This window comes from Protopterus annectens, chromosome 12.part0, assembly GCF_019279795.1.
Source record: "Protopterus annectens isolate FY-2018-M chromosome 12.part0, PAN1.0, whole genome shotgun sequence".
Lineage (NCBI taxonomy): Eukaryota > Metazoa > Chordata > Ceratodontiformes > Protopteridae > Protopterus > Protopterus annectens.
This window is the reverse complement of record NC_056746.1, coordinates 300067183-300081668: the sequence shown is the minus strand read 5'-3', so window position 1 is coordinate 300081668 and position 14486 is coordinate 300067183.

Below are 14486 nucleotides of genomic sequence, written 5' to 3'. Positions count from 1 at the left end.
CTAACCAACAGCTTTCTAAGGCCCTCCCAAATTACACCATTTTGACACTTAGTCTGGAGTTCCCAGGCCACAAACTGCATTATTTAGCAAGCTAACACCTGCTCAGGAGACTACAACAATAAAAGGCATTTCACATATACACTCTAGCAGAAACCAGAGCAATAAAGCACCTTCCACATGTAAATTCTGGCCCTTAACTTTAACCTTAAAACAATGGGCCTGAAACCTTCATCCAGACTCACTGGAGCTGACTTGTAAAACATCAAAGAGATTCATAATATCTTTTCAACTTCAAAAGACATATTTGAAATGCTTGGCTTGGTTTTCCTTATAGCAGATGGCAATGTTGCAACAATCCTGAAGTTCACATTTTGCAGTGTTTTCTTTCATTTAAAAACACAAGCCTGTATTTTACATTTATTTATACAATTGATAGAATTAGGTATCAAATTCTATTTGTCTAGGCTGGCAGCCTTTGCCCATCTTCCTCCAATCTTCAGAGTGCTAACAGACTTAAAATTATTTTTGAGAAAGAAAAATATGGAACTCTTTTTTGGGCAAGAAATGAATCCAAGAGTGGATCTAGAATTAGAAAGGCGAAGCACTTTCAACCCACCCTTACACCCACAAATTTTGAGACCTTAATGGGAAAAGAATTAAGAACTGACATAAATAAGCATAGGATTGGCTTTAATTTATCAAGAGAAGAAAATATATTATTAAAAGAATTGAGTCAAGATAAATCAGTGAGTCATGAGGCCGGAGGTGCTACTGTTATAGGATAATTTGATTTATGAAGCAAAAATGATGGAGATTTTGGAGGATACAATAAAGTACAGAAGAGTTTCAATAAATGAAATTAATATTGCAAATAAGAAAGTGGAATTAGCATTGAACGATTACTTGAAGGCACCATTGATGTGAGTACTTATAACTTCCTACATATAGAAAATTACATGACTCCCACCATATTTCGAATCCCAAAAGTACATTAGTGTGTTCAACACCCACCACTGAGACCCATTGTTGCCTCAGAGGGGTCAATTACTGCCCCTTTGGCAAAGTCTTTAGACAAGAAATTAAAGGAGATGGCTATGATTGACCAGGGAGTGGTTAATGATTTACTGGATCTACTAAGGAATATTAAAGACAGTATGTATGATGACAGTATGATTTTTATTACAATAGACATAGTAGATTTATTTAATTCTATCCCACATGTAGAAGGGATGAAATGGCCTTAGTGAAGTATGGCAAATTTAGTAACTAGGATTTTTATTTGATTTTAACTTTAATGGAAATGGTGCTAAAAAATAATTTTATCCATTATGAAAGTGAATTTTTTCAGCAACAACAAGGCACGGCAATGGGGGCAAGATGTGCTCCCATGTATGCTAATATTATACTTATTTTGGGAAGAGAAATTTATTTTAAGGTCCAGGTATGTCAATTGTTGGAAATTGTATAAAAGATATCTGGACGATATGCATTTTTTATGGATTGTTACAGAAGAAAGGTTTTGAGAATTTGTTAAATATATATCAGAATCTAGTGGGTTTTTTAAATTTACATATACAATAGATAGAAACAGGCTTGAATATTTGGATATTTCTATTTCTAAGCAGGATGGTAGCTTTAGGTATAAAGTATATAGTAAAGAGACATTCTCAAATTCATATTTAGCATTTAATAGTGCACACCCCCTTTTATCAGAAAAAAGGAATAATAAAAGGACAATATGTAAGGGGGAAGTAGGATGACATCAAAGGATAGTGGCTTTGAGAATGAATATAAAAATTATTTGACATGTTTTATGAAAGAGGCTACCCAGTGGATTTGATTAAGAAAGTGGAAGAGGAAATAAGACATTAAAGGAAAGGGAAATTCAAGCCGATTTTAGATGAGGGCATTTCCACAAGAGAAGAAAATGACCAAGAGTTGTCAGATAAGGTTAATGGAGAACTGGTTAGTAACTTTGTAACAGATTTTAATGGTGATTCAAACATAATCAGAGTATTATTAGAGAAAGAATGGGCTAGGTTTAGTGCCACATCAGACCTGGAGATTATTTTTAAGAAGCCATTTAAATGTACGTACCATAAGGGTAGAAGTAGTAAAAACATCTTGGAAAGTAATAAGAATAAATTTATAACTCACAAAAAAGATAAAGTGGGTACTTTTAAATGTGGGCACTGCTCTCAATGTGCATGGATAAAAAGAACAGATACAGTATATCTTACTAGTAGGGACATGTTAATTATGAGTAAAAGTTTTGCAAATTGTGAAACAAATGGTATAGCCTATTTAGTAACATGTAACAAATGTGAAGCATTTTATGTGGGGAAATCAGAGAGAAAGTTGAAAAGTAGAATGTATGAGTATAATTATGATATTAGGAATAAATGCAAAAATAATGCTCTATACAGACATACACAACAATGCCAAGAAGACAGATTTTTCTTTTTTGTCCTAGAAGTGGTACTTAAGAACATTAGGGATGGTCCATGGGAAGCTCATCTTGAATATAAATAACTTTTCTGGCAATTAACATTGGAGGCAACAAAGTTTCCACGGCTTAATGATTCAGTTTCCTTTAAGCCTGTGTTGAAATTAAGGTCAGCAAAACTTTAATACTCACCTATTTTAATGGTTTTAAATAAAAAATCTTTTTAGATAATTATTATTTTTTTTAACATAATACCCACGGTGGTGGTGCTGCGGTAGCATTGTCACCTCACAGTTAGACTTTGCCCGTTCGATTCTCATTTAGAGCATCTTCTGTGTGGCGACATGTGTGAATGGGTGTTCCTTCATTGAAGGTTGTGCATTAGGCCTGGCAAGCCAGCACGCAAAACTCTACTGCCAATCATTAGCGGACCAGAGTTCCGCTGTGGCGACCCCTAACCGGGAAAAGCCGAAAGACACAAACATTATTTTTTAACATAATAATGTACTTGCTTGAATTTTACTGTGGGATTTAAATTGGTTACTGGTGCAATTTTTAAGATGTTCACTAGATAGTGCTATTATATACCTTTTGAGATCACAATGCATATATATTTTATGAATGTATTTTCTATAAACATATTTTTTATAAATACATTTTATGAATGAATTTTTATGAATTTTTAGGAATGATATTACTAATTAGTTTAGGAACTGAATGTAGATTACATTTGAATTATGAGTTTTATGTACTTTTTAACAAGATTTTATTTGGGGGTAGTGTTATAAGGTTTTCTGCCAATGAAATGTTCCAATTAATTAAGTAAGAAAGTATTTAAGTGGAGTTCTGTTTTATGTATGTATTTCATCTGAGGAAGTTTGGTTGCAGACGAAAACGCTATATGTTTGTTTAGAAAGTGTTTATGTTTATGTATATAGAGGCCCGAAGGGGCGGTTTTTATGTGTGTGGAGTGTTAAATAAAATATAAACTACACTGAGAAGAGTCATGGGCTTTTCCCAAGTGCTCTGGTTGGTTTTTGGAGTGAATAGTGTAAGGAAACCTTTATTTGTACTCTTACCCAATTGCACTGTATGCCTATTCTGTCCAGAACAGCACATACAGATTATCTCTGCAGTCTCAAGGTCTGGTTGGGAACCACGAGACAGCAGATACACCAATCAAAAGACTGCATCCCTTAGCAACCCAAACTATGTAAGCGAGGTATTAAAACCCCTCTGCCTCGCGACATTTTTTTCTTCGTTTTTAAACTCTGCCTAGTGCTCCCGGATCCCGTCGGTGGTGGTAAGCCTATCCTGCATCTATTTTAAACTATTTAGCTAAATATTATCAGTGTTGCTGTCCACAGGAATGTCATGCTTTCTGTATAATTATTTCAGCTAAATGAAGTTGTAATTGCAGGAGGAAATAAGCAAGCGATTACTATTATTCTTGTATACAAATCAAAAAGGGTAGCAGTGCAGCTTAGAATGGAAATACGTGCTCATTAATACCAACTATGCAGTAAACGCACTGTTTTTTATGCTTCTTATTGGGTTTAACAAACAAACTAGTTAAAGAGTGAAAATCCTGCTGCTCACTGTTAGAAGCAACCATTATTTATTTATTTATTTGTTTGTTTATTTATTTAGTTTACCTCTCATTGTCAAAAAGAAGAAACAAGGTTGTAAACGAGCTGCTTTTACTGGGTTTTCAACAAGAAATGAGCATAAATAGTGATACACAGTCATATCTGTAACAAGTGTTTTCTATCTGTAGTTGATAAAAAGAAAGTAGAAGGTATATATTGACTTGTTTCAAGGCTGTACTCTATTTATCTCATACTTGTAAGGGAACTTGCATTTAAGTTTGTAACTTTAGGGAGGATGTTAGCAACAAGTATGTTGTTCAATAAATTGATTACCTGCACTAAATAATGTAAAGATACTTCTGCCATTATTTACGGATGTCTATGTAGATTGTTAGCTTAGTTTGTAGGTAGAGACTATATACATATATACATATACATGCAAATGTTTCAAGCACGGGCATTAAAGCCCTTGTAGCTTGCCAATATGCCAAAACACTTTTTCCCATAATAAATGTCCAGGCTGTTCTTAAAAATATCTAAACTAGTCCTTGCTTTAATGTAATTAGCTAGTCTGTTCTGTCAGAGAACCAATTAGTACACTTCTCATTCCTATAGAATCTTCTACATAGGTTATCTGACGATTCTCTAGTACTTTTTGATAACCCCAAACATTCCCAGAGGTAGCTGCCCCTAAATGCCCTATATACCTGAATAAGATCTTCTCTTAAATGTTTGTAAGAGACACTGTACAAGTTCAGATATTTTAGTCTTTCATAATAACTTAGATTTTCCCATCCATGGATGCCCTTAGTATATTTCCGCTGTACTATTTCCAGTTTATTCATGCTTGTTTTCCTATAGGGTTTCCATATTGTTATTCCATACTCAAGTTTGGGTCTAATGTAACTAACAAACAATGACTTAATTATATTTGATTTCCTAGACTTTATAAATCTTTTTATACAACCTATAGTTCTATAACTATCATTAGCCAATTGGTTGATATGATTAGAAAAACTCATAGCTAAATCTACCCATATACCCAGGTCCTTAAATGAGTCTACAGTTTCAATCACTGTGTGCTGTATTAAATATTCACCTTTCAGTTTATGTCTCCCAAATCTCATATGCTTAGTTTTTGATGTATTTATCAACATATTATTCTTGTGTGCCCAAATGGTCAATTTAGTCAAATTATTTTGCAGACATGCCTTATCTGTAACACTTGTAATCAGTTTACCCAGTTTCAGGTCATCAGCATATAGACTGTAGAGCACCTCAGATGAAAAAGTAAGGCCTGAAAGATACAATCTAAACAAGTAAGGGCCTAGCACAGAGCCCTGTGGGACACCTTGACTGTAACCAAGGATTTCACTTGTCCAGTTGGTGTGTGATACTTACCATGTCCTATTTGTAAGCCATGCAGCTATACAATTTATCAACAGTACATCAATACCTAGTTGTACTAATTTATTGATCAGTGTTTTGTGCATAACCCTGTCAAATGCTGAAGTTAAAATAAATCACATCACAGCACAATGTTTCATTCATAGCTGTTATTATATTGTTATAGAACATCATGTTACAGGTGGTAATAGATCTATTTTCAACATATGCATGCTGATATATGGTTTCAAGTCCCAACCTATCCAGTTCTGACAATAACATATCCAGTATTACCTTCTCCATTATTTTTCCACAACATGAAAGTAGACTTAAGGGTCTATATGATTCTGGATTTGCCCTACTCCCCTTTCCCTTAAAGACAGGTTTAATAAGTGCATGTCTCCAATCTTGAGGAATCTCCCCATATTTATATGACCTAGTGAATAATAGATGTAATGGCAGTGTAAGTCCTTTCTTAAGTGCTCTCAGGTCATTGTTACTTATTCTGTCTCCTCCCTACACTTTCTTTAGATCCAGTGTGCACTGTGATTTTTAAATATAATCTAATTTGATTCCAGTATCTGGGGTTACCCAGATGTCACTAGGACAACTTACTGCCCCTTTTGTGGAGCCAAACTGTTTTGCATAAGATTTTGTAAATATATCTATAATCTGTTGTGTCTGAGAATAAATTTTATAATCTGCATACAGTTTATCAATTCCTGTATCTTTACACCTTCCACATCTTATGTATCTATAAAAAGGTTTCCTATTAGGCTCAATATCTTTATATAAATTTTCTTCAAAATTTTCTTGAGCTTGTCTAACACTATTTCTGAACTGTTTGTCCAGCTCGTTTATTTCAGTTTTCAAAGTTGCAGTTCAACTTCTCTTCCATTTCTTATATTTTTTGTCTCTCACCTTAATCAGGTATCTTGCTCTTATGGAAATATACCCCCTGATACTGCGTGCCTAGATCCTGATATTAAACATGTTTTTAACTTTTTGCACTCAAACAATTTCTCTTTCTAAAGTTTACACATTGCATCTGCAGTTTTTCCACTGAACACCTCACTACAGTTAGTTTTATACAGTAACTATTTTGCTTCCCTATAATCTGTAATTAACCTTCTGTGCACTGGCTTAGATTTCAGTTTGGCAGAATTATCTAGCAACAAATTAACATTTATGACCCCATGATCACTGCATATCAATGGTGGTAAAACTTGACTTGAAGTTATAGTAATTTCTTTGGGAACACAAACAATATCTAGTATATTCCGTCCCCTGGTAGTTTTTTTTTACAATCTGAAGCATTTGCTGTTTCTGAATATACTCTGTGAATAATTTCTTTACTAACGTTGTTGAATCAATATTATTCCAGTCTGTTTCTGGTACATTTAAGTCCCCAGCTAATATTATTCATGAAAGAAATGTATGAAGTCCTCTAGGTCATCTGCACTTGACTTTGGTGGTCTGTACACTCCAACAATTGTTATATGTTCCAGGGTTGTCTTTATTGTCACAGTTACACAGTCTATAGTATAGGTGTTATCATTGAACATGTAAAAATCACAAGTCTCATAGCTATCTTTAATCCCTATCATAACATCTCCACCTGATTTTTTGTTAGAATATCTGTTACAGTAAAAACATTTATACCCCTACAGAACTGGTCTCCAGTCATTGTTCTTTCACCATGTTTCACAAACTATAACATAAATCTTGTGGGAGTGTAGCAAATCTTCTAATAAAAAAACTTTATTATTAATGCTCCTAGCATTAACAACCATCAGAGATGCATCAAATGCTGCTATTTGTGAACTGTTATATTTTTGACCTGGCAAAAATACTGGCTAGTGTTTGTCAAATATTGCAAAATATCTGCTGCAAAAATGATCTTCCCTGATCTAGACAAATGCACACCATTCTGTCTAAGCACATCTGTGCCCAAACGAAGGCCTGGATGCACTACACATTTTCATTTTTTTAAAACAGGACATTTTTTCCATGTAGGTGTTTATCCAAAAAAATCTTTTCATTCACAGTGACCTGACTATCCTTTCTATAGGTGATTTGTGAAAAATATGTCCTAACACCAGTACAAGCTATACTATCTAGGAGGGGTGTCAGTTTCCGACTAATAGTCAGAGAATCCTTGTGGGTGACATCATTTGTACCAACATGAATAAAAACATATCCATACTTCCTTACATTAAGGCATTCCAAGGCTTGTCTCACATCTACTATTTTTGCTCCTGGCAAGCATATCACTACTCAATGTTCATTATCATCTCTGCAAATATAAGTATCAGTTACTCTAATAACTGAATCTCCAATTACAAGAATATCTTTGCTGACCATCTCTGAAGAATCTTCAGCTTCTAATACAGTAATATCTGCTCTATCAATTGTTACAAAGGATAGATCTTCATCACTATTAGTCTTATTAATTCCAATGTTTTAATTGCTTATTAAATTCTCATCCAGCTGGCATTGTAAATCCACTGCTTGAGCCATGTAGTCAACATATGTCTCTTCTTTTTTCTTACAGTAATGTTCTTCAGTCCTTCTATGTTCAGTTTTGATTTCTTCCTTTTTACCTGCCCCTTGCCTCTTTTTTCTACCTTTTCCATTGGAAAGATGATGCCTTTTTCTGTAGACTGAGGGTTTTCTGATAGACAGTTATCTTCATTCCCTGTCACCAGTGTGTTACATAACAAAGCAGAATCCTTTTTGCTACGTATTCCCTTTCCTTTACAGTCATTAGTCAGTTTGTTTTTTCTCTCTTGTTATTTGTTGAGAACTTCTTCCTTTCTTTCTTTTTTTTGTTTCCTTCTAAACAAACCGGATCCTCAGATTGCTGAGTACTTGCATCCACAATTCCATAGTTCTCAGGGGCTTCATCATGTTTCATAGGAGTTGAATGTTCTTTGCAGACAATAGATGCATCATTTCCTAAATCTGTTCTATTTGTTCTATGCCTAACATTATTTAGTTCATCAGTCCAGTCATTAATATATGATACAACAGTTCTCCAAGCCATGCCAAGTGCACATGTGCAATCATCATCATTAAGTTGAGATTTGCTTCTAACAATGGTAAGCAAATCATCCAACTTTAGACACAAGGAACAAAGATCACCAGTGTTATCAGCTGTTACCTTTAAATAGGCATAGCATTTATTACACTGTACACGATACTTGTGCATTAGCAAATCATTAATTGCATACTCATTTAAGGAATTATATTGTTTGCTATATTACTGTAATCTATAGCTAATTTGAAAAGAGACTAAATTGTTATATTGCTCTAATCTATAGCTACATCTCTCCTTTCTCCCCTCCTAGAATCTCGTCACTTTTGTCTTTCACCCTACTCTGCCCGCCCCCATTGAAAGGCTTGCATCGCTAGGAGACTGCTGTTTAAGAGATCCTGAATCCACTAGCAGTCTACATATATTTTTTGAAGTTTTACCGGATGGAAAAGGAAACAAAGTTGTTAACTTTTAATATTTCCTGCTTAAATAGAGTAAAACTATGGTAGTGTCCCGCTCGGGAATCAGCAGCACTGGCAATAATTTATTAGACCCCCCCCCCTTGAAATTCCTAGTAGCTACAAACTAACAGAGAAATAAACAAGAATAGTGTAAGGAAACCTTTATTTGTACTCTTACCCAATCGCACTGTATGCCTGTTCTGTCCTGAACAGCACATACAGATTGTCTCTGCAGTCTCCAGATCCAGTTAGGACCCGCTCCGTTCACCTTGCTGCACTCAGCTCACTGCGCTCCCCTACGCTGCCCCAATTTCCACCCGCCCTCTCTACATCTACATTTACTTTTAAGCCCAAGTCACCTGACCACCCCCACACCTATCAGCTACCTGATCCAAACTACCTCAACCACGCCCACTAACTCTCTGCTAAATAAGTACACACAACAGAACATAGCCACACCTCCTCACCTATTCATGCTATCTCTTCTCTTAACAACTCTTACTTCCCTTGCTTTCATCACATCAATTTATACCAATATACAACTTCACAACACTTCCTACTACGTAACACATACTACCTCACAGTTAAAATCTCACATAGATTTCCTTATCTGTTCCACACTATTTAAAGACAGTTCCATACTATACATATGTAAGACGTATCTACCAGAACATTATACTAGAAAAATACCATGCAAATCCTTCATGGAAATAGTATATGCAGTCAAACAAATCATAATTCTTAGCAAAAGGCTACTCATTTCAGGGGACATACACCCAAACCCTGGACAATGTCCCACCATACTTTCTAACAAACAGAAGTCTGACCTACTTATTATTAATCTAAATATCAGGAGTATCTCCAATAAACTCCCTGACTTACATGCATTCATAACCCAAAGCTCCCCAGATTTACTGGCCATAACTGAAACCTGGCTAAAACCCAGCATCCAAAATGAAGAAATTCTCCCTCCAGGATATAACATCCTAAGATTAGATAGAACAGGCAGAAAGAGAGGTGGAGTTGCAATTGTCTATAAAAATACACTTAACCTCCAGCCTCTACATACCTCTCTACCAAACCTTCATAATGCCAAAACCTTAGGCTCAGTGTGGGCTATAAACAAAAAAAAAATTAACATTCTCTGCAGCTACATCCCTCCAGAAAATAACTCCCCCATAATTGAGGAAACCCTTCAGTGGGCTAGGGACAACCTTTCACAAGAAACTATCCTACTAGGTGATCAAAATACTGACTGGTTAGCCTGCAACTCTAAAAACCCCACTGACCACATTAATTTATTCGGATTTGCTCAACTTATCAATGAACCCACTAGAGCAGATAAAAAAATCCCACAAACAATGTATTCTTGACTGGTTACTAGTGAATTATCCCAAACAAAACTACAAAGCAGGTTGTCTACCAGATGGCCTTAGCGACCACCACCCTACCTTTCTCCTAAGGAAATGTATCACACCCAAACCTATAGTATATAGACAAATCAGAGATGACCACAAACTAAACCCACAGGAACTAAACACTATACTAAAACAATGTAACTGGGAACCACTACAAACTCTAGGATTAGACCAGGCAGTTGATTACTTTAACAGTACATTTACCAATGTTCTCAATACAGTCGCTCCCATCAGAAAAATTAGAGCTAAAGCAAACTATGTACCATGGCTAACCAGGGATACTAGAGCCTTACTGAAGTCTAGAGACAAAGCCTGGAAACAATGGAAAAAGGATAACTCTATCCAAACTAAGCAAATGTATTATTTTCTTTATTTTATTTTACATTTGTTAACCAGGAAATTCCAACTGGACCAGGTCCATTTTCAGTGGAGGCCTGAGGAGAAAAGCTCCGGCATCAAGTTATACAAATACAGTACATCCAGCATACTACACAAAACAGTTTCTACCATGTATGCTGAGCATAGTAATACAACAAGAAATTAATAAAACACTCCAGGTAAAAGAAGATATAGAACATAGGTAAAAAGACAATGTCAGTTATACATTGGTAAGAGAAGAAAATCTATCAAGTAAGATTCTACAGTTAAAAGTATCTTTTCAGATGACCAAGCCTACAGGGGATCAGAGATCCAGCATGTGATCAGAGAGGAGTTTGGGGAGTTAATAGCAGTGTGGGTAGGGTTATGTGATATAAGGGCATAACCAGGTACTAAGAAGATGCGATTTGAGGGATTTTTTGAATATGGATGTGGATGGGGCAGTGGACATGGATAGGGGAAGCGAGTTCCAATTTCTGGCACCGGTGTGGGAGTAGAGCGCTTTCCCTGCATTATTGTTAGCCTTGGTGATGGAGAGGAGAGATTTTTCAATAAATCTTAGGCACTGGTTTGCAGTATAGACAGTATGTAGGTTGGATAATGAGGGGTTTTTTTTCAGGATATTTGAGAATATTATAGGCTGTGCCCAGCTGGTGATAGTTAAGTAGCTATGGTAGCTCAAGCCATTTTAGTTCTTTTAGTGCATTACAGTGATGGGTTCTATAGGTTGAGTTAGTAGCAAGCTTGGCTATTCTATTGTAGCATAATTCTACTTTATCTAGGTCACATTGTCTGATTTGGGTAAAGATTGGTGCTGTGTATGATAGAGTTCAGAGGAGGTGGCTTTGTGCAAGAGTGACTCTTGCTTTTTGCGAAAGAAAAGACTTATGCCTGTATAGGGAGCCTAGCTTTTTGTGTACTAGTTTTGCGGTATATGAGATGTGAACATCTACCAACAACTTAGGAATTAGGCCAAAAAGCAAACAAATCTCGATAAGAAAAATTACTTCCTAGGTATCCAAAATATACACTAACAAAACCAAAAAAAAATTGGCAAGCCATCAACTCCCTTTTAAAACCTGGCAAAACGACTATTCCCACGTCCACCTCCACTAATAATATTTGTGACATTGCTTCCAAATTCAGTCATCACTTTATTGACTCTCTCCAGTCACTATCAGGGCAAATTTTCATAAACAACCCCTCAACCACCTCTACCAAAAGTTCAAATAATATGCCCTCTTTTACTCACTCACCAGTTCCCACCTCCACAATTAAAAAACTACTCCTAAAACTTAAATCTGCCACCCTCACACCCAATAACATACCTGCCAACTTCTTAAAAATATCAGCAGAATCCTTATCTTACCCTGTTTCAATTCTGATAAACCAATCTATTCAGGAAGCATATGTCCCTCAACTCTGGAAAGTCTCTTATATCATTCCCCTCCAGAAAGGCAGAAATTCCTATGATTTCTCTAATTATTGTCCCATAGTCATTCGGACTCCCTTATCTAAACTTCTTGAGAAGTGTATTCACTCCCAAGTTATGCAATTCCAGAATACACACAACCTCCTCTCTCCCACAGAACATGGCTTTCGCCCACACCATAGCACAATTTCTGCTCTCCTCTCCTTTGCTAATCAAGTAAACCAACACAGAAATGAGAACAATTATGTGTCCGCTATCTTCTTAGACCTATCCAAAACTTTTGAGATGGTCTCACACCCAATACTAGCCTCACTATCCTTTGCACCTACTACCATCTCCTGGTTCAAAAAGTACCTGTCAGATAGACAGCAATCTGTCCAATGGCAAGCTATGTTATCTCCCCTACTTCCAACTACCATAGGTGTACCACAGGACTCAGTTTTGGGCCCACTTCTTTTCTCTATCTTTACAAACAATCGACACACTTCCACCCAGCATGCCTCACTTATACAGTACACAGATGACTCAACACTTATCTGCTCAGCCCCATCTCTTACCATCTTACAAAAGCTTACCCAAGAATCATTTAGCTCTGTAGAAAGTTGGATTACCAACATCCAACTTATTCTAAACACCAAAAAGACTAAACTGCTCCTGTTTACCCCTAATAAATGTAAACCCTCCCCCCTCTCCTTCTCCATTAATTCTAAAAACGGCACTGTCATCTCTCCAACTTCTCATACTAAACTCCTCGGTGTAGAAAGAGACAAAAATCTTCTTTTCGATGTACATATTGCTCAAACCATCAAAAAAGGTACACAAAAAAATGGGAACACTCTATAGACACAAACAATTCTTCACAGATAAAGCACGGATTACCCTTGCCCAAACTCATCTACTGCCTACTCTTTTGTATGTAGCACCAGTCCTGACCATTACTAGAAAATCTAATCTTGACAAACTTGAGTCGTGCTACAATAAAATTGCCAGTTTTGCTAACAACGCTGCTTTTAGAACACATCACTATCAGGTACGAAAAGACTTCCAATGGTTAGAACTTCCACAATTACTCAACTACCATCAACTAGTCACTGCTTTTAACACCCTGAGATACCTTGACAAAACTCCTGCATTACATCAGCTGCTCTCTTACTGCTGTACCAATCGCCCTCTTCACTCTGCTGACAAAACTCTTCTCACTATCTCTAGGGCTAATAACACTGCAGGGAAAGCTCTTTTCTCCCACACCACAGCTAAAACCTGGAACAGCCTTCCCATCTCTATTACATCCACTTCAAATACCTTACAGTTCAAAAACTCACTCAAATCATATCTTACTAAGAACTGGAAATGTCCATGTATTGCATAAATATCTCTGCTCTTCACTACTCTGCTTAGATTCCTTTTAATCTTACCTACTGTAGAAAAGCCACAATTAGTACGAATGAAAACTCAAACTCTAGATTTCCTTGTTAATTCATATGTTTGAAAGAATTTCTTTTTCTGTTTGATATTCTGTATGTCATTGTGCTATGTTTGTGGTATGTCTGTAAAACTTTATTATAGTATGTGTTAATTAATTTGTGGAGCTTTTCTCCCCGGGCCTCCACTGTAAATGGACCTTGTCCAGTCGGACTATCCCGGTTAACAAATGTAAAATAAAATAAATAAAAATAAAATAAAAGATTACTCCATGTCAGGCAAGCCACTCGGTGGTGTATGACTAATGTCATCAAAAAGATATAAAGGTATTTGCTAGTACTAAGCGGGTGAGCTTAGTACATAAGCTGGTGTTAATAACAGAGGAACCAAAAGCACATATTGGGATAGACAGTACAGGGTATGAGGATTGCCTAGATCCACATGGAACAAAGAAGGAGAGGCAATTCTAGACTTCCATTTGGAAAATGACTTAATGTTGACCAAGAAATGGTTCACCAAGACAATCTCAACCCCACATCAAGGGTTGGGAGGGTGACCTAATGGTTAAGGTGTTTGCCTTACAAACACAAGGTGCAGTGTTTGAGTCTCACAAGGGATAATTGGCTAGGCTTAAAATGGCTCGCAAGGGCAGTTAGCTTAGTACTAACCTATGAACCTATGAACCTATGAACATACAAAACTGGTCACCATGCAACTCTGGTAGACTTTCTACAAATATGGAAAGGGCATTGGGTTAAAATCTAAGATTGTAAAGTCAACCCCAGACAGTGAAACTGTCAACTCCCAGTATGAGAAACTAATGGCCGCAATCAACTGCAAACACAGATCATAGACCTGAAAATTGACTGTAGCAAAAGCACAGGAGTTCAAGGCAAAACTCAGGACTCTAGTACCCC